This window comes from Cygnus atratus, chromosome 4, assembly GCF_013377495.2.
Source record: "Cygnus atratus isolate AKBS03 ecotype Queensland, Australia chromosome 4, CAtr_DNAZoo_HiC_assembly, whole genome shotgun sequence".
In the NCBI taxonomy this organism is placed as follows: Eukaryota; Metazoa; Chordata; class Aves; order Anseriformes; family Anatidae; genus Cygnus; species Cygnus atratus.
In genome coordinates this window covers 62,983,898-63,005,159 of record NC_066365.1, presented here as the reverse complement: position 1 = coordinate 63,005,159, position 21,262 = coordinate 62,983,898, and positions in this window count along the sequence as shown.

The following is a 21,262-nucleotide window of genomic DNA, read 5'->3' as shown; positions in this document are numbered from 1 at the left end:
GAGGACTTCTGTCCAGGCCTGGCCTCCATCTGTCCCTCCCACAGGGAGGTGTCCCTGGTAAGCCTGGCCTGATGTGGTCCTGGCTTTGGCTGTGGCACTGGCACCGGCTTCCAGGCCTTGACCTGCCACCACAGGGAACCCTGCCACTCCTGGCCCCCTGGGAACCCAGAGCTTCCTGCAGCCCTCAGAATTAGTTAGATTTAAGATCTTTGATGAACATGGGATTTGGTCCCCAAACTCGCCTTCACTCCTTCCAAAGTTTGAGATGCGCTAGGAAAAGCACAAAGGGCCTTCTCATGTACACAACTGAACAACAGAAAATGCTACTGGTAGGAGGTGGATTTGCAATAAAATCCACCAGGACTGAAGGAAGTAATGTGAATTTTCATTCCTACACACAAACAAGTAATCTCTGTAGAGCATTTTGTTCCTTGCCAATCTTGTTTCACACAGAGAAAACAGCCTGTAGATTAGCAAAAGCTGGATGCAGCATCCAGGAAACAGCAGTGTGACATGAGGAAAAACATCATCACACAGTATGGACAGTACAGGTGTAATGGAATTACTGACAAATGAAAAAAATACCATGAATGCCATCTCCAGCACTGAAACAGGTAATAACAAATGAGTAAAGAAGACAATTTCAGTTGGTACTGATATTATTTGGAATACCACAATCAAATACTCACTGTCTGGCAAATGCTTTTTCTTCTGCTTAATGTTTATAAAATTTAGACATTTACTTTCTGTTAAAAAAAAAAAAAAAAAAAAGGTTTTCACAGATGGTATAGGAAACAACCCTAAGTTTTGTTTGCTATCCTTAAGAAAATATTAGTAGATTATGTTATTAGAATACCTTGAGTTCTGGTATTTTTATTATGTAGTATAATTTGACATGCCAAACAGTAAAGTGTGGATGCCCATTATATCATTTAGAAAATATGGTACCATCTTTTAACAAATTTTTCTTCTTCAGAACTACCTCAGGAATAGTAAGTGCTCCAAAGCAATTTGAGATGAAAGTTTTTCATGGTGAGCGTGACAGAGCATTGGAACAGGCTGCCCAGGGGGGTTGTGGAGTTTCCTTCTCTGGAGACATTCAAAACCCGCCTGGATGCACTCCTGTGTGATGTGATCTAAGTGTTCCGGCAGGGGGATTGGACTAGATGATCTTTCAACATCCCTTCCAATCCCCAACATTCTGTGATTCTGTGATTCTATGACCCTTATATTACTTATTTTGTATGGACAGCCCACACAACAACTCCCAAATCATTGCAGGAATTCAGTTGTATTTTTTCAAATTACTGAAAATAAGTTCCTGAAGTGCACTCTTACTTGTTGTCAACAGCTTTGCCACACAGCATCACACAAAGTATTGCTCTGAAGCTGCCTGGGAGATGGCAGCATTTTGCCTTCCCCAGCCCCAGGTGTTCAGCACTGTGCTCTACTCACACCTGCAAGTCCCTTTGCTGAGACACCCCAGAGCCATTGCTCTCCATATGGGAAGTCTGATCAGAGCAGTAGACACTTTCTAAGACATCCTGCATGCTGCAGCAGCTACCACGCCATATCCACGTGTGTATTCACAGCAAGAGCTACCACTCTTTTGTGCCGATGGTCTGGCAGAACCAAAGTGCACATGACCAGCCAGGCCTTCCAAGGCCTCACGGGTCCCCCATTTGCCTCACTTACGTTCACCACAGGGTGGGTATTGAAATTGCAGCTGACTTCCAGTCCTTTCCCACCCAGGAGCAAAGAAGAGTTGACAGCAGGAGCTGCAAGCCCTGGTAATGCATTGTAATCAGTAAAGTAGTCTGCATTACCAAGATTAGCCGGCTTTGCAGCACCAACCTCTCCCACCTGGGGCAGATCTGAGGAGCACGTCATCCAGAGCACCTCAGGTCTTCAGGAAGTCAGCCTCTGGTTTTCTTTCTCTGTTGCATTCACCTCATGCTTTGTGGAATTAGGCAACTTTTATTCAACTTTTATTCAAAATTTGTATTAATCAGAGTTACAGGGAGCTTTTTCACCAAGTACAATTATTCTCTTGCAGAGTCAGACTGGGGACGTAATCACTACACCTGTTAGGCTGGTAGTCTAAGGATGACAATCATTTTAAGATACAATTTTAGACATAGTGGCTGAAATATGTGTTGATTAAAATCCACATGACATTAACATCAAAACAAAAATACACTAAAACTCAAAGTCAAGATCAAGCTTAGGTAAAACCCTCTTCAGTTGTTTCGTGCTTTGTAAACAAGACTAACAAAAGGAGATTCCCTTCTCTCCCTCATTTTATGAGAAATCACTGAAAACATAAAATCTACCTGCTTTTCTTGCAAAAGCATTGCATTCCCTTCTGCAAAACAATATAGATGATGTATTACTGTGGATCAATAACAGAACTGTATCAGTAAAGTTTAAGTACCTCTGAAGTTTTACAGTTAGAGCATAAGAAGTCAAAAATCAATAAGCAAGTAACATTCAACAAATGAAAAATTCAATCAACTTATGTACAGGATCAAATTTTTTTTGAAAGATAAGATTTTTTTATATTTTTTTTGATTTGAAAGATCCCAGTAAATAATGTGCCAACACACAGTGGCTATCAAACCACACTTTGGGCAGGTCTCTGAAAAAGTCTCAATAATATTTTGTGTTAAATTTAATTTTTTTGAATGTGTCACAGAATCATTTATTCTTGCTTTCTTCTAAGTATCATAACCTCAAATGAAATGTTAACTTTTTTTTTTAATCAGCACTTTTTCCCTAGCTGATGATAAAAGGAGTTTTCATATTTTTATTTAAAAAAAAAAAAATCAGTTTTAAAATGTTCTTTAATCACTTAGTTTGGTATTTTTACACGTGTTTCAATAAAAAAGTTCTATCCAATGAATTCCCTTCTAAAAACACTAGTAACTTTGGAATTTGAAGGTCATATGGTTAAATGAAATGCTTGTTGCGTTGACCAGGGAGGGTAGAATAAGCGGATGTGAGCAGTAGCAGATAAAAGCTGCACATTCTGGGCTTTATGCAAGCACCCTGCACACATACACACACTCAAACATGGATTTGGACTAGAAATGGCCAAAATCCCTGCCTGAGGCAAACCAGCCAGGCCTGGAAGGTTTTTCCCTTTCACATAAAAATAGTAATAATGAATAAAAATATTTGGAAGGCCTCCAATGCCTCATACAGCATAATTTCTGTTTCTCTTCCCCATGTATACCCACAGGTTTGCCCCAGCTCTATGGTCCCTGTTCTCCCTGGTTTCTCACCACTCTTCATATTTGCACCACTATGAAAGAAAAGCAACATTCTGAGCTTTAAGTGCAAAGGAAATCTGTGTTCTTAATGTCTTCTTACCTTTTCTTGTGGTGCTACATTTCATCACTCAAAGATCCCATTAAGGGCAGCAGCGTCATCCCACACTTTGGACATGAGGCTTGGAGTTAGGTCACTTTTGTATGTGTGTTTCCCCCATTGCCTCATGTGACCTTAGGCAATTAAAGCAGTATCTGGTACCTCAGTTTCTCATTGTGCTAAACCCTGGAGGAAACATTACTGTGCCAATTGCCATTGAGATCAAAGAACAGTTTGCACAAAGCAGGAATCCAGTACCTGAATCCTAAATTGCAGCTGAACAAGTTCACCTTTCTTCTAAAACTGAAGGCAACTAAATATTCCAGCTGCACCCCTAGGTGACCTGGAAGCTCTTAAAAGAGGCCCATTTCACACATTCTCCAAACTGAAGAGCTGCATAGCCGTTTCCTGCCTCAACTCGGTCAGTATTCAGATACCATCCACATAACACCTCTTGAACAGATCACCCTCCCCTGGATAGAAAACTTGTGTGGGCACCCTCCAAGGTAGAGGAGAGCACTGGGCACAGACTAGCATTTTTCTAGGCAAATGCTCCAGCATCCATTACCATCCATATTTGTACTTCAGAAGAAAGAAGGCTGCTTCTGCTGACTTTTTTTTTTTTTTTTTTAAAGTAGACACTAGCACTAATAAGAGGACTGGATACCTATTTGCAGCCCTAAGTAAGACTTCTGAGTGTTATAGCAAGGCAAGATTTCAGGCTACCCTTCACCTCCGTGTTCCTTATTGTATTTCCTTTGTATTTGCTGATGAGATGGAGATGTCATTCTCAGGTGTTTCATGCTGTCAAAGAGTTGAACAGAGAGTTAAATGTTAGCAGAGAGTCCAGCAGGATCCTGGGCTTTTCTGCAGAGCCGTAGGAGCACAAAAACTCCCCAGTGATGAGTCAAATTTTCCAGAACCTAACTCAATATCAACATCCAGCACGTATAACAGAAAAGTGAAACTCCCTGAATGTGGACGGAAAAACATAACCACATAACACTCTGACTTAGAATATGTGATTTTTTTCCTCTACCATCTAACCCCAGTGACAATAAGGTCCTGTTGCCTCCTCACAGCTACAGTTTTATCTGTACAGCTACAGCTGAACCACAGTCATCAATACAATCATGAGTCCTAACTGAAGAGATAGACATTTGGTTTGTGGGGCTGCCATGCTGGTTCAGCTAATGTCTCAAAATATGATAATTTTCTCAACTTCATGTTGAACACAAGATAGTGCCTGAACATTGGAACTAGCCAAAGTCCAGCAACGATCTTAAAAGATGTGACAAAACTCTGAACTAAAAATAAATTAGAACTCCTTATAAAAGCATTGTAAAGTTTTAGCTAGGCCATCTGAGCCAGGCCATAGCTATCCAGCTATCAGGCAGGCAGATTTTGCTACTCTTCCATGACTCCAGTCCTATAATGGTGATCAACTACAAAAATGAAAGGCAAATTGGTATGAGTATTAATGCCTCATGATGGATATAATCACTGTTTCTGTGTCTTATTTCTAGTATGAACTAGAGTGCCAACTAGATTGTCCTGTGTAGCTCAAATGGGGAATGAAACCAGCTGCTTTCTTCATCTATGAGAACCACAAAGGTCCATATAAACACATGACAACCTATAGGACTGTAAATGTATTATTCTTCAGGGCTTGAATAAATCTTCATGTTTAAAATAGAATTAGGCATTTTCCAAACATGCATTCATAAATGATTCCTATTTAATCAGGAAATGAACAATCAGTAGGGATTCTGTAAATTAGCAAAAAGAAAAAATAGTGTGAGAATAAACTTAATACAACAAAGCATATGTGCTGCTCTGACTCCAAAACTCTTCTATGAACGTGTGACATATTCTCTATAGATGTTTACACAAAGAAATATTGAGTGCTGTCCATGATTCTGTTTAACTACCATTAAAAAGCCATTATTGAATAACACAAACAGCTTAGTTTCACCTCCTCTAAGGTTGGCGTTGTTCTTGGTGAGGTTGTGTGTGTGTTTTTTTTTTTTGTTTTTTTTTAAGTCTGAAAAGAGGACAAGACACGGCTATACTGTGTGGCTGCTGGACAGGAGGTGCCATTGTGGCTACCAGAGTTTTATTTATCCTTAACCCTAAGAAGCAGTCCTTTAACCAATAGCCTTCTCTATCGCCTTTCCACTGGAAATTTAGCACCATACTTTGCCCTATTCCCAGGACAGTTCTTAATGGCTGTTTCTTGTTACAGAGAAAAAGCTTCTTCTGAGTTGGTCATGTTCCAGTGCTACAAGTAACAGCACTTACCAGGGACTTAAACTGCAACTGTTTGATGCTCAAAGAAGATCCACTGGTACTGGCAAGTCTTTCTGGCAGCTTGCTGGTGTTGCTTAGAAGAATGATTCATTTCTGAAATAGTCAAGTGGGAAAAGAAAAATATAAAAAATAATAATTAAAAAAAAAGTTGTATGTTGGAAAAGAAAAGAGTTTTATCACTCGCTTTAGACATCTAATCTAATTTTCAACATATGTATACAGTAATAGTGCTAACACGATTAGCAAAGTGTCATAAAGACACAGTTCCTGAGCAGTTTTAAACGCGTATGCACACACACACAGCTGGCAGAATCCATTATTATCAGAGTGAATAGCATTAATCATTTTTAATGGTCAATCTGTTACAAAGAAGTTCTAACTGATTACTCGTGTAAAAGAAAATAAACATCATGCATACAAATCTTGTTTCTAAAAAACTGAATCACTTTTGTCAGGTATTTAACTTAAACCAGCAAAACAGACCATCAAGAAGGCAGCATTTAAATGGATGCCTGCAGCGATGGCCAGTCAATGGCCTCTTTATTTGTTAAAGATGGATTATTTTAAATAAATTACAGAGCACTTTCACTGAATAAACAGAGTCTCAGTGGCTGTGGCATGCTATACATGCTTAATTGAGCCACAGAAATCCTAAATGACTACTGAGCTGTGTAATCGCCTTTGATTTTGCTGATAGGACCTGATTCTTTAGGCAAAAACCAAGCCATTGAGGGCTGAAAAGCAACCCTACCTTGAGGAAAATAGAAAGTTTAATCTGGAATATATACTTATAATATTTCGGAAACCACAGGGATGGAGTGTTCCAATAACTGAACACAAGGCAGCTTCAGAAGTGAACGATCTGCGTGTCATTTTTATTTGAGCTTGATATGTTAAATGTCCCAAATGTTTATGTTGTGTAAGCCCACTTAAACATTGCAAAGTGCAACAGATTCATTGGCAAAATAAAAAGTATAGCTTTTTCAATCTTGCTTGCTGTCTTTTCGCATTGATATAGCACATAATGCTCACGTATGTACCCAGGGGTTTTCTTAAGTAATGGTGTAATTCGACTGCTTTTTGGAAACCTGTTAACGTGATTTATTTTGAGTGTTACCTATAGGATGAAGTAAAATATTAGGTCAGAAATCAGGAAAAGATACCTTAACCCTTCCTGATCATAGTGTTTATTTCAAGATTGTGTACTATTAACTCCTTAAGTCATAAGTCCTCATGTCACTTGGCCAACAAAAAATCCCATCTGAAATAAGTCTATATTTAGTGTACAAAACTTGCAGGATGGGATCCTTCCTCTGACATAAATAAATCCTGAGCTAATGACATTTCGAATTCATTTTGACACAAGTCATTACCTTAAATAGTATTATTTCCATTTGTTAGTGTCTCTGGAAAACAGTTTGACACTGAGAGTCAGTTTGAAAGCTACTTTGAACAACAAGCAATTAAAAGATAAATTATTATTGTTAGGCACTTCGGTAATGGTTGTGTACCTGGATTTTCTCTGAAGAATTTCAACACCTACAGCTTTTTTCACTAGGTAAGTGCAAAACCGCTTAGCTGTGAAATGCTTCTATTTCTAGCAGAGCACAATGAGCTGCATTTGCAGTTTCCACAATTACACTGTATATTTGGGAAAAAAAAAAAAAAAAAAAAAAAAAAAGATATATGAGTTTAACCATGCTGGTGAAACACGTGCCAGCAAACTTCCAATTAGAACTGTAGAACTGATAATTATAAAAAAAATGCAAGTTTTATCCATTCATACATTAGTTTATCCAATAATCCCAGAAAATACATAATATTAGCTATTCTACAGGATTCCTATGAGCCCTGTGCCATTTTTGAAAATAAGACCAGTCTGCTTGAGTATCCCAAACCGGACAACTAAGGATGCTCATCAGGCTGAAAAGCTTTGGGCAAAGCAACTAAGCTGCTCCTCTATGATTTCTGGAACTTGGAGAAAGATGGAGTAGAGGAATTTGAAGACGCCCTTAGTGCAGTTGTGGTTATTCACTTGGTATTTTTCTTAACAGATGAGACAAGGTCCCACTCTCATGAATGTCAGCCCTTCCTGGTGGGAAACAGCCTGGAGTTTTGTCTGCTGCCTGGGCCAGAGCAGCACAGTAGGGATGACACAGGGAGCAAGCACAGCTGCCACAGCTCTGCTTAGCATCTTGGCACCACTTTCTCAGGGAGAGAAGAAAACACTTAATGCTGCTCCCCATTGAGTGGGTTTTAGTGGAATTAATGAGAAAACAGATCTGGTGCTCATAGCTGTGTTGACTTGTGAACATAACAATGGGAAAAATACCCTGAATACGAGAAAGCTTTGCAAGTGCAGAAGGCTCTGCAGGTCTTTCTCAGGCTATTCATACCAAATCAGGGCACAATTATTTCTGTTTTCTTTATCAGTATGCTTTTTTTCCTTTTGCCACAGAGACACATTCTCAGGAGGTCACAAACCATGTAGAAACTGTGTGGCAAAAGTGGGTGTAAAATTCAAATTCCTACACGACTAAGCTTAGTGCCATGCAGCCTTTCCCCATGCCATCCCAGGGATTACAGGTCCATGTGGCAGCAGATGACCAAATGTGGGAACTTTCCATCCTATGAGTCCTATGGGAATAGCATTTATGCCCGTGAAGCTGAATTGACACACTCCTATTTTCTTGGTGGCTTCAAACATAATTTAAAGTAATTTGGAATGGTTTCCCATAGGGCCTTTTAAAATATATTTTTTTCTGTTAAATATGGCTGCATGCTAACCAGTAACCCTTTTGACTTTGCATGAAGTCAACTCATAGAGACATCTGGTGGGATTCAAACATTCAAGCACTTTTTATGGATCCCCTTGGCCAGTGAGCACAGCATCCTATAGGGACATTCACGGAGAGAATCCCTGTGCTCTCTCCATGGGCCAGAAGGGTTCAAATAATGAAGACACTGCTGACATATCTGTTTAGGAGAGATTTGCAGAAACAGGAGAGAGAATGGTCATATCTCACATGAGAAATCTAGGCAGACCTAAAGGCAATACAAAACAGAGACCTGCAAGTGGTCCGCATATGTGTAAGGAGAAATATGATATAACTGGTTAACTGAGACTTACCTAAATCAGGAAACAGGCTTGAACATTAAAATTCTAAGGCACAGTTAATAGAAAAGACTGAATTGGACACAAGGGAAACAGCTATATGGGTGCGGAAGTATGCTAACTCCAGGAAAAGAAATACTGTAGCCAGTTCGACTGCTACAGAAAAAGCAGCTGACACTATGAAACAATCATAAGAAACTTACAGCCCCCCAGGGACTGATGACAGAGATCACAAAGTGATTCTGCAGAGGACGGCCTGTAGCAAGCTGAAATAAGGGATCAAAAGGCCACTTAGGTATCAGTTATCTTTTAAGTGAGGGAACATTTGTGAAGTTGCTGCAGAGCTTGGTGGGTCCAATAGCTTGGAGATAGCCCATGATTTGTCTTTTTAACAAGTGAAAGAGTCATAAACAAAAAATTAAGTAAAGATGCTATCATTAAAAGTACTGTGCATAAAAGCAAGTGGGACAAACTCATCCATTCTTGGCATGAGCAGAAATTCTATTAGATTTTTCTATTAAGTACCTAATACTCCCCGTAAGTCCTTATCCATGTTCAGATACTGGTACTGCAGCCTGAAGGCTCCAACTGTGCAAGAGAGTGCTTTACCCCTTCCACAAATCAAATCCTAGAGCAAACATTGTGAGATATATGAAGAAAGATATGCTACCTATATTTACATAGTGTCTTTCCGACCAAAACATTTGAAAGTGCTTAACAAACTAGTGATCAGCACAGATGCCCTCACAAGTGTATTCACTGAGCAAAAGGTCACAGATATCCTTACATGAGGAAGAGCTATAATTAATTCCTGGATGGAGGAGGAACGCTGATGCTTCTCAAGCTGCCTGAAGAAGAGGGACAATCGGTAAATGTTACTCTCGCCTCACGTACTTCCCTGGCCAGCGTCAGACTCCACAGTGTTATAAGTCAGTCAGGGAGTCAAATTGCATAAAAACAAACAATTCATGGAAGATATACTGGGATGTGAAGTACAGGAGCAATGTTTTAAATAATACACCAAGCACCGAAGAAAAATATCACTTAATCATGTCTTACAGTTGCTCAAGATACCTTGCAGTAGAACTTACAATAGCAAGGTCAAGCTCTTCCCTTTGTTACTGCAGAAGTCAAGCATTCAGATTTTCAAAATATAGTCAAAGTTATTTTCAGTATTGCTCATTCCAGCTCCTGTCTTTGCACATCGCCTACCAAATCCTTTCCTTATTCTGCTGCATGGTGCTCTATGTGCCCTTTTCTGTTTGAGTCAATCTTGTAAAAGATTTGCTTTGACCAGAAAGAATGAAAAAAAAAAAAAAAAACCTACACAAAGGAGCCATACCCAAACAAGGGCGTTTATATAAACCTTCTCATCATTGACTTCTCAGTCTCCTGGTAAGGCCATTTTGTGTGCAATAATTATCACAGCTACTTTTAATCTTTCCCATATTTTAATGGAACATAAGTCTTTGATTGTCATTTGCTGTCATACATACATTTTATCTCCTTTATTTATCACCATTTTCTGCTAACAATGAACAGAGCAACACTGCAGTCTGCAGGTATAAATGAATTAATAATTAGTGCAGACCCCTTCCCTCTGTGCAGGCTGCAGGTAGCATCCTGTTTCAACCTTCAGCAATGCAAATAAGCTGATGTTGGCAATATATCACGAACTGCTCACCAGTCATTTCCTTAATGACTTGCTAATTTTCCTCCCCATATCCTCCACATAACATACTGGAACCTCGTATGCCTGTGCAGGCCAGAGCAACTGAGACTGCAGCCCATGTAGATGGCCCTATGGTTTTGTTTTTATTCCAGTTCTTGTTTCTCTGTTTTCCCCTTAAGGAATCTGCTCCCAGTTTTTAATTTAATCTCTGATGGTGGCCTAAGTATAATTCTTCAGATATTTAACTTCCTTATCTACTGCTAATCTAGTTCTTCCTGCTAATCAGCAGCTGCCTGAACTTTAAGTCAAAAAATAGAGATGAGTTTTTTATTTTCTGTTCAGCATTTCATCCTTCCTTACTTGGTTTACTCAAGTAAATATTATACAGCTCCTAGACTAATATATTTTTTTAATTTTTTTTTTTTGTTTTTAATTCAGAATGAAAGAACTTATATCCTTGAATTTACCCCCAGAACATAACTTAATACATGCAGAATACAATGTAATCTTTCTTGGATTTGAATACTACTTTCAATGAGCTTTAGAAGCATTAATAGCTGAAAAGTACCATTGTATCCCAGGGTATGGTAATCTCCTTAAACTTCCAGAAATAACAAGAGTATTGTTTTTCTTTTGTATCATAACACTGGGATTTACCAGACTAATACAGTAGGACTCTCATTCCGAAAATCACATTCTCCTATTTATTGACTGAAACAACTATGCTGTGCAACCACAAAACTAGAAACTCGAGGATGTTTTGCCTCAGTAATACTACACGCTCTAGATAGAAAGCACTTAAGGCTGTCCTCATGGGGTGTGCATGTACAAAGCTACAAAGCAATAGCTTAGAAGCCACTTCTCTGTTGACAGCGCACTTGCTGATGGCATGGCCTCGGGTTTCAGAAAATGGAAGACGTCTGCGGTCTAACCAGCTCCAGCCTACACAAAAGTAGCTGTCAGCTGCACAGGGACTCTAGTACGTAAATCTCATACTTGAGGGCTTAATACCTACAGGGTGCTTTTTCTTGGGCTGGTGACCAAACTGAAGAATATCAGCAACAACAAATTATTAAAAAGTCAACCTGCAAGATTTGTTGCAATATTCAGGAAAGCAAAGTAGTTTATCTGTGTTCGTTTCATTTAAAAAAATATTTTAAAATAAATAAATATTTTAAAATAAAATCTATGTGTCTTGATCTCCCTTCCCATACTAGGTGGTTAATATGGTCACCTGGAAAAGAAGCAAGCCAGATTCGAGCCTTCTCTATTTAAAGGCTCAGGTCTAGCCAGCTGAACTATGTGTTATTCCACATTTGCATCTGCCTAATGAAGGCGATACTTTTTGATTTTTTTTGCAATGTGTTAGCATCTCATACTATGGTGTATCTGAGCTGCCTTTCATTTTGCTAGCTAAGTTACAAGTTGAGCAAGAGCAGACTCAATTTAGATGGCCACTGCAAATTTTTTTCACATTATCTATGCACAGTAGTGCCATCAGAGAAGGAGATGCATTCGCGCAGTATAACCATCCTGCTACAAACTTGCTTAACAAATAAATTCCCCTTAACAACTTAATTCCCCTGTGCTACTCAGATCAACCCAAGTCTCTTACAAGTCTCTTACTTATTTATTTACTACTTAGTGTGTTTTTAAAGAAAGCTCATCAGTGAAACAAACCACACTAGGGTACATGTTTGAGTGCTCTATTTATTTATATATATAATTTTTTTTTTGAGGTAACCTAAGGAGATGGAGCATAGCCAGGGAAAGAACTAAGAGAATGGACAAGAAACATAAGAGAAACAGAAAGAGCTGGCAAAGGTGAAGACAAAACACAAAGGAAAGGAGCTGGCAAACAATAAATGAGAGCCAGAAATACAACAAAAATTGGTAAAAAAAAAAAAAAAAGTTTATTTTATTTTAAATTAATAGCAAGAAAGAACCTATAAATGTGGTACAAATTGTTCAGTGCCCCATACAGTGCCAATATTATGCCATTCATTATACTTGCAGGTGTATTATTTCTAGTTCCCTAGATTGAAAAAAAAAAAAAAAGAAAAGAAAAAAAAAGTTCTTTCCATGTATTCTGTTGCATTTTACATTTTTTTCACTGCTATAGTGCCAAATGTTCTTGTTCTCCCCAACTCAATAATAACTAATCATTTTCCTGGCTGCAGACTGAGAGCATGGTTACTATTTTGTGCAGGTAATTCTTCCATCTACATTAAAGGACTACTCTAAAATTTTGATCCATCTGTAGTCCAAGCTCTTTTCTAAATGTTTATTTTCCACCATAAGAAAGGTTTTCCTGTTAAACCTTATTCCTGTTCCTAATTCCAAACCTGTTTTCCTGCAACTGGGAAAATAACTTTATTACAATCAATATTATGTACTTTCTTCTCAGATAAAATTAAAAAAAAAATCAGCACATCAAAATTAAATCTAATTCATCAACATCTTCCACATACACCCACACACCACCTCACACACACACCCCCACACACACTTCCAACCATTGCAAGCGTGCTGCTATTGCCTGATTTCCCTTGTGGCTACTCAACAGCAGATGTGGAGAAGGTTTAGACAGAGATACTAGTGTCCCAAGTCTAGCAGTAGAGCAAATGATGCTGGAGTGAATTGCTCCAAGTACCCTGGTACTTCTCATCCCCACCCTTTCCTCCTCACATCCACTGACAGAGAATCCAAACAAGTGTGACTGGACTTTGGATCAAGTTTAACAAGCTGACTTTAACAAAACTTCTCAATGAAGAAAACAATCTAGCTCCAGATCTAACATTATCATCTTAACATCACACTCCTCTGGAACTTGTGACCAGGTTGGAATGGCGACAATGTGAAGTGGGGTGGTATGTTGAGTTAGTTCCCTAAGCAATAACTCAGGGACTGTCCCTGCTAGGCACCTGTGCTGTCCACAGCCATTCTGATCCCTAAGTGAGATCCCATGTCACACACCCTCATGTGGGGACACCAAACCATACGCACACTGACTCAAGAAATCAGCTGCCCAGAGACTCGCCTATTGCTAGAAGAGCTGCTACAAAACCATGTGAATACTGCCGAACCCAAGTTGTGATCTTGAACAGATATAGTCTATTCAAGGAAGTTCTTGTTAAAAGTACAAGCAAGTTGCTGGCAAAACACTAATGGTAATGATAGTCTCCATTGTCAGTAGTTTACCTATTAAATTCAGAGTATTAAACAGGCACCTAACCCTTGACAAAGTATTTATTTCTGTTTTAAATACTGTGCAATCATTTAATTACTGGTTCTACCAGATGCCCAAGGGGCATTTTCTACACTAGCAGTCCAGAGTCCCTGCTTCAATGAGGCTGTCATCCCCCAGCTTTGGGATGTATTTAGCTTCTATCAGTCTAGAAATTTAAGATCATGGTGATTAATGAGGGATTACTTCTTCTTATGTCATGCTTTAATCCTCCAAACTGAAATAAATAATAAACTAATATTTTTACTGCCTTGCTTTTTCTTGCCTTAACATTTTAAAAACACACTGCCATTAGAGTGTGGAGAGGGCCAGGCTCATTTAGCCTCTTTTGCAAGTAAATGTTTTAGACAATGCTCCAAGAGAAAACCTTGTAATAAACCTCTTCTTTCTTTACCTTTTCAGGGCTAGGATAATTTATCCTCTATCAAATGAACTGCTATCATAGTCATGTCCAGGAGAGAGAGATTTTCTCAGACTCCATCCTACAAAGTACAATAGTATGTAAAGCATTTTATGAAGCAAACAAACTACATGTTAAAATTTGGCACTATGGTCTGATATAATGTAACATTTGCATCAGTAGAGAAATTACAGTTATTTCAATGATATGTTTTATCATCAGATGGACTGTGGCTCAGTGCTAAGCTTTCTTCAGTTTGGTAACATTGTACTTTCCCAACTTCTAAATTCTTTTACAAGGAGTTGGTACATTGAGGGGTAAAGTAGAATTTAAATTCAGCTTCCTTTTGCTATACTTGAATGAACATAATCATGACTAAAGATCAGTCTTGCATCTTGGCTCCATTCATCCATACTCTCGTTCTGACTGCTCAGGAGACAGAAGACCTTATTACAGCATTTTCTACTACTAGGGACTATTAGAGGGGTAGGTGGTAAGTCTGTCACCTCCTTGTGTATTAATAATTATTCTGCGGTCAATACAATAATTACTGAAGTAGTAAAATAATATCAGGAATACAGATTAAATATATATATACACTGATTTTCTGGCATGTGAGGAATTTCAATATTTTCAAAAAATTCCAACCACAATAAAAAGCCAGACTTCAAAAAATCCTATCAATCAAGTCCTGTGAATTTGACCAGCCAAAACCATTGTTCCAAACTTAACTGCAGTTAGATTTGCTAATATATTTCAAATGCAATTTGCTATTGTAAACAACCTTCAAAGCCAGAAGAGCCATTTTAAATGAAAAATGAGGTTGTACCTTCCTGACCCAACACTTCATTCACATTTTTTCAAAATAAAATTTCATTGACAGTCTCATTTCTCCACGAAAATATACCAATTCAGCCAGATTAATGTTTTTTGATAAAAAGCCAGTTCTGACTGGAAGGAATGTCCACAGTTTTCAATTGCAATAAGGGTGGGATTTTTTTCACTTTTGGAAAAATATGAGCCATACAATCATTCCCCCACCTGTTGTTTTCCAAGTCTCTCACTCTTGCTTGCACAGCTATACAGATACACATGTGCATTCACTCATTCCCACAGATCACAGACATCGTTGCCCCCTTTCCTCACCCATCCTGTCTCCATGCTGTTTCAGCTGAGTCTTCTGCAATGGCAGTTTTAGCCTTTTGCTTCATCCACTTCTCTGAACAAAATTGTTTTTCCACAGCAGTTTTAGTTCTTACTGCAGGTCTGGTTATTGTCTTCTTAGTTCTTATCTTACGTACGATTGGCCCCTTGTTTCCAGATAACTTTATAACTCCAGTGAACTATTTCATTTCACAGCAAATAGACTAAAAACATTCAACAGCAGCTAGAAACTAGAAATAAATCCCACACAGATTGACCAGTCTGCTTTCTGCAGACCACCAACAAATTCTGTCTCGATTTGTGAATGTTCTGGATTTAGACCTTGTGAATTGCTGCCTAAACAACACAGGGTTTGACTTCTATTTATGTCCAGTATGAATCTTGGCATTGACTCCAAATGAAACTGGACCTGGAATCAATAAAAATAATTTAATATGGCCAAGTTTTCAGAAAAACAGAGCTTTTGAATCACAGTTGTGGTTGGCTGCTATCAGAATCAGAATAGAAGCTACACGGTCCCTGAGTCTCATCCAGTTTTGCCTTTCCTCCATTCTATGCTGTTACAATAATCAGTATCTCTGAAAATAAATTACACTCTAACTTCTTTCATCTTCCAGAGTCACCCATTCTGGCTAACAGAATTATGCAGAGCAGAAGGAAGTATCAGGTCCCTTACACAAAGTTGTTTCCTGGAAGGCAATTTTTGCATTTAATTTCAAGATCCTTCAGCACAACACTCATTTCTCCATTAAAATCACGGAAAGAGAGAGGAAAATGTTTAAGGTTTGCAAACCAATGCTATGACTTAAAATCTGGCTGTGCTAGTCTTCCTGTTTCCCAGGGGAGGATTAATTCGCTTCTTTTCATTCTTCCCTTTTTATTATTTCAATTGGAGAATATAAAAGTGCTATTGAAAGATTTGAAGGATAAACACTATATGTGGTAACTGCTTAAAATAAGAATAAAATTTATGGAAAGCATAGACATTTTTATCACATTAATGTGACTTATTAATGATAAAGGAAATTTCCTTCATCTAATGAGCTCTATGTTTATAAATGTAACAAGAGAGGATATTTTAATTCTTACCATAAATCTAAGGAAGTTAAAATCTTAACCCCAAAGTACTTAATATGCTTGATTCTGTATTTAAGGGAAACGCTGTTAACATTTATATTGTTTTTGTTACCTACAACATGGAGATTAGATATTTCAATATTCATTTCATTTTATAGATTAAGTTTAAACAGAGATTCCAGAGAAACCATCAGGTAATCAAATTGAGATAAAATCATAAATGCTGTAAAAGAAATGGTTGCAAACTTCTCTACTAACACAGCATAGGAAATACAGGGAATTACAAATGACCAGAAAATCACAGTCTTATAATATGAATATAGCTAAAACATTTGGTTGCCTTATGCAATCCAGTTTTATATTAAAGCCAAAATATTCACCATCATTGAAAGAGTGTCCACAGTCCATATGGAAAGATAGAGTGTGATTACTGGTGCTTGGATCTTCAGCACTGTCACCAAGGGCTGCCTTTCACACCCTATATTAGCCAAGAAGGAATTCTATCAGGTACATCTCAAAGTTTCCTTAAAATACTTATTTACCATTTTGCTACAGTAATGAAGGGTGCAAGGGACCTTGCCATGCTCTCATGTCTTACATGACCAGGACTGTGCCCATTAGGTGACAAAAATACAAGCAGACCCTCCCTCAGGACCTGACACATTGTCATGTGCCAGTAAGGTCCTGAGGAGCTACCACAGATGCTCCCATACATTTGGGGATTTGGCCAGGCTGAGGGAAGGAGCAGGATGAGCTGATGAAGAGATTTCCCAAGTAAATCAAGGGGAATCTCATTAAAACAAGAGACTTTGTGGCAGGGGAGAGGACTGAGATATGATCAGATATCCATTTCCACATTTCTAAAGTGAGTTTCCATCATGTGAAGCTTTTAATCATGACTTCTTAAATCTGCGAATGACTGAAAAGTATACCCTTGACAGGTCCTGAGACAGATGCTCCTAGACTGATGTTACTAGTTACCTCAACTAGATAGTTTAAAACCAGTTCCTGCACTGTTGTTGTGAGTTAAAGTTATAGTTAAGCCCCTAATGCCATCATGCCTTCCAGGAAAACCTCAGGAACTGTAGCAGAAATTTCTTCTGCCAAAAAAGAGCCTCTTCATAACCAGGAATAATGCCAGGTCATTGATGTTTGCTGCCAACGATAAAGTGTACTAGGGAATAAATAAATAAAAAAAAAGAGTACAGAATCTGTAAAAATGCAATGTCATATGTCCTCATCCAAAATCTTTTACTGATCAGAGAACATATGCCACATTTTTATTATATTTCAGGATTCTCTCTCCACTTAAAAATGATAAGATTTCATAATTTCCCGATGCCATTTCTGACAGAGTGACCTCTTTTTCCCAAAAAGCCTGTAAGACTAAATGAATGATACATTTTACCATCCACAGCAATTAAAGTGTATGGCCTGAAACCAAAATTTTCTGTTTTAGATGCAAATATTTGTATAATTTAAAAAATAATAATAATACTTAAGAGTCAAAGTTTTATAAACAACTTGAAAAAACGATTGAAGAGGGTGTTTTATTTTTAATTCAAAGTCCAAATAAAGAATAAGTATACTTTACCTTTCTCTATATGTGTATCTCAGCCATCTGTTAAGAAAAAAAAAATCAAGTTCAATGGTAATTGGCAGTATAAGAATCACATTCCTTCTGCCCTTTGCTCAGGCACGATGCCACATAAGTTTGATGCCATAAAATTTAATTTTTTCATTTTGAATGATTTACAGTGGAGCAGAACTTATAAATCAGAACAGTAACAGGGGTTATGAATAGGGATGTATGTTTTTCCAAAACGTCTAAATGAAATATTTTGAAACATGGTAAAAGAAGTGCACAGTTCTCCACCTGGCAGCCATAATTGAAGTTAATAACGCTTGTTTAGACATAAGGAAACTCTTTGACACCTAGACCTTTTTTTTCTTTCTTTCTTTTTTTTTTTTTTTAATAAAATGATCAAACAATCATCATCTAGTCTTAAGAAATCAAAGCAGTTAGTTCTGGCAACATGTTATTTGAAGGCAGTCATGCTTTCAGCTGTTTCCAACTGTACCGAATAATTCTGAAAATACATATCAATTTCTTAGCACTATCTCCTATTTTAATCACTTACAATATTGTAAATCCTCTTGCAGCACTTAGGAGCCATTACCGTCATGCCAGTGACAGGCAATATGAAACACATCATGTGAAAAGGCTTTGATAACCTCAGTATGTACTATTGATTGTGCAGCATTTCAGATGCATGTTTAGACTTTCCAGTCTCTTTCTTGTGCATGTCACAGCTGTCAGCTGATGGGATACAAGTGCTTATTTTCCCAAAGCTAACGGAAACAAGTCCTGGAATATTACTGTTTTTGTCTGTGAGGGCATTCAGAAAAAGTAACCCCATAACCAAATATAGTTCCTCTAAATTTACAACAAATTTTCTTTAAGAGAGTGAAACCAAACTGGTAGAAGTTTTGAGGACCCCTAAAAATGCCTGAACAGCAGAGCCCTGCAAAAACACTGAATCACAAAATGCAACTACTAATTCATTGTGGGCCTGAATTTCCAGTGTTCATGGTGAACTTAAGGACAAGTATGCAGAAAAATATTTCACTTCCCATAACTCTTGTTTTTTGATCTTGAATCTTCAGCCCACCAGACTTGTTCACTCCTGAAAGCTGTGAAATACTTTTTCTTTACTGCAACTTTCTATGTCCTCTAATTGGGTTCTTGGTAGGAGATAATCTAGCTCTTTTATTAACTGCCCTTTTACCTCTTGTATCCCCAAGGGCCAAGAAAGGACATTGGGACTTCTGAGGGTTGCCTGCTTCTAACCACCTCTGTCTCCTCAGGTAGAAATCTTCCTTACTACCAAAACACTGCTGAATAAAATGCCAAGGAACAGACACCTCATGAATAAAGACGGTGCAGCAATAGAAGGAATTGTCCTCGTAATTAAACTTTAGGACCTTGTTTCACACAATATGGTGCACTTCTACAGCCCTCACAGTTATGCTGGGACCACATCAACCTCTTTTTGAATGTTCCATCTTTATATTATATGGACTTAAAATTCTCACTGGGAAGAAAAATACTTGTTTTCCTAGATCTGTTAAATATTCATCACTTAAATGTTTTACGACTGCACAACTTCAACTGAAGGTGACACTTTAACCAGGATAATTTAGAATAAATGACCTACCTTCGTTAAAATCTGTCTTATTTCTAGGCAACTTCGAGCCAGTTGGGAACACAGTGAACCTAACCAGTAATAAGCCACTTGATCAGAAATGTGAATACCCACCGAGGAATTCACATTAAACTGAGGTAGTTAAATTGCTGCAAGCTCATGTACCTGCAAAGCCTGAAGAAGCACATTCATAAGGTTGGTTTCTGCATGAATGTAGCCCATGACCATCAGCACGGATGACTTAGAACCATGATAAGCTTTTTTTAAAATGTTGCCATGGGTCTGACCCTGCATAGATTAGTCAGATAAAATTCCTGTGGCTTTCAAAGTGAGAGCAGGATCTGCAGCATCCTGGCAGCCCAATGTGGGTACTCAGAAACACGAAGAGGCAGCAGATGATGATGTCATCCACCAGGACCTGCCCTTATAAACCCAGGAAATACCAATCAATTTATATCTCATCATCTTAACCCTGAACTTCTAGGAAATGGTTTTACCCCATATTCCCTCCTTTTCCAAAATGTTGTCCTGTTCCCTCTTAACTTGATTTACTCTACTTATTTCAGCTGCTGACTTTGGCACTTTATTCCCAGCTCTAACCAACCACAGTATAAAGACATATCCCTGAGCTGCTCTGGTGCAGAGCACTGGGGAACTCATTCACATCACCTCTAGCTCAGGTGAATAGCCCTACCCTTGTGAACTGGGTTAGGCACATTTAACAAACAGACTCAGATGCCTACAGGCACAGATGCCCACACCTGCTAAGCCTAGAGCAGAAAACAAGGCTAAAATACTATCAGTACTTTATTCAATGTTTGGTTTAGCTGTTTTAAGTGGAAGCAAAAACAGTCAAAGGGAAAGGCAGATTTTGCAACCTCACAAGCCAAACAAGGCACTGACGTGTGGCTGAGGGAAGCCCTGCATTTTGTTACTTGAAAGCTTTCCTTAGGTTTTATACAATTTGCACCCAAAAATAAAACACTTAGTGCATGTGCATAAAAGTCACAGTCAGATTCCTCAGCTGGGCAAGTGAAGCCTTTTTTTGTTTGTTTTTCCAATTTCAACTACAGAAAACTCCTCCTGGTATAATTCACTTCAAAGTCTAAAATTTGTTCCAGTGATAATTGCTAAATTTATGTGTATTTAGAACCCAGTACTTAAATAAAACAGCTACATTGGGTGATTATATATAAACACTGTGCCAATCTCTTTGAATAGGAATGTAGTAAATTACTACTGATTACACAAATACTGATTAAAATTTGAAAGCAAATAAATAATGAAGAGGGATGTTATTTATTTGTCCAAATGCTCTGAAGAGTGCAGTCATGCCAAGCACAACTTCCAGTGAAAGCAGAGGATGGAAATACGGCGTTATGCTCGTGGATGGCCTGGACTGAATCATGAAGACAGCAGTGATCACTGGTTTAAGGTTTGCTCTGTCTCTCTGTGTCTCTGTTTTTTCTTGTTACCTCTATAACACCAAGAGCTGAGCTCATACCAGGAAAATTCTGACATTAAATTGCACTCGCAGTTCCTGTTGTACTTGGGTTTTCCTTTTATACAAGTTGATAGAAAAGCAAAGATGCAATGTACTAAAGCCAATGGAAATATTCTCAAAATCTTGGGTATTTCTCCCCTATGCAGCGCCTGGGGGAGCATCTTTGAACCCTTTTAAACCCTTTGATCCCAAATGCAA